Source organism: Papio anubis, unplaced genomic scaffold, assembly GCF_008728515.1.
Source record: "Papio anubis isolate 15944 unplaced genomic scaffold, Panubis1.0 scaffold98, whole genome shotgun sequence".
NCBI lineage: Eukaryota > Metazoa > Chordata > Mammalia > Primates > Cercopithecidae > Papio > Papio anubis.
The window spans coordinates 1-993 of record NW_022170057.1 but is presented as its reverse complement, the minus strand read 5'-3'; the positions used below and the strand labels follow the sequence as shown (position 1 = coordinate 993).

At 41.1% G+C, this 993-nt stretch overlaps 1 pseudogene across 1 annotated transcript; it reads left to right on the top strand.

Annotated features, from left to right (window-relative positions):
* The first annotated feature begins 255 nt into the window (after positions 1-255).
* On the top strand, positions 256-984 carry LOC116273632 (annotated as a pseudogene). Its single transcript, XR_004181931.1, has one exon. The product of XR_004181931.1 is annotated as an elongation factor 1-alpha 1 pseudogene (transcript).
* The last annotated feature ends 9 nt before the right edge of the window (positions 985-993 follow it).

The following is a 993-nucleotide window of genomic DNA, read 5'->3' as shown; positions in this document are numbered from 1 at the left end:
TGAATGTTCCATTGCACAAAACTCCTAAATTAGGCATTCCACTATTGTAGAAGGAAGAATCAGATCTTCTGATCAGCATCAAAAAAAATCATATATTTAGAAAAACAACAGATATGAGTAGATTTCAGATGCAGAAAATATTTATCTTGCCATTAATACATCCAGATAGACTGCTGTGATACCATATTCTCAGAGCAGGCATAGCTTAATTGAGTTAATGACTTCCATTCATCTGCATGATTCCTCAATGATGTATTTTCCACATTATTCAGTATGTTTCACTATTGTCATTGAAAACCGAGCCAAATTAGGCAGTTTCATCAGATTTGGAGATCAGCAGCCCTTTAGCTGATACAATAAAACCATGTAAAAGAGCATATAGGGCTTTTTCGCAACGGGTTTGCCACCAGAACATAGGTGTCATGAACACTACCCCTAAAAGCCGAAATGGGAAAGGCAAAGACTTATATCAACATTGTCATCATTGGACACATAGGTTCGAGCAAGTCCACCACTACTGGCCATCTGATCTATAAATGCAGTGGCATCGACGAAAGAACCATTGAAAATTTGAGGAGGCTGCTGAGATGGGAAAGGGCTCCTTCAAGTATGCTTGGGTCTTGGATAAACTGAAAGCTGAGCGTGAACGTGGTGTCACCATTCATATCTCCTTGTGGAAATTTGAGACCAGCAAGTACTATGGGACTATCATGGATGCCCCAGGACACAGAGATTTCATCAAAAATATGATTACAGGGACATCTCATGCTGACTGTACTGTCCTAATAGTTGCTGCTGGTGTTGGTGAGTTTGAGGCTGGTATCTCCAAGAATGGGCAGACCTGAGAGCCTGCCCTTCTGGCTTACGCACTGGGTGTGAAAGAACTAATTGTTGGTGTTAACAAAATGGATTCCACCGAGCCACCCTATAGCCAGTAGAGATATGAGGAAATCATTAAGGAAGTCAGCACTTACATTAAGAAAATTGGGGGGG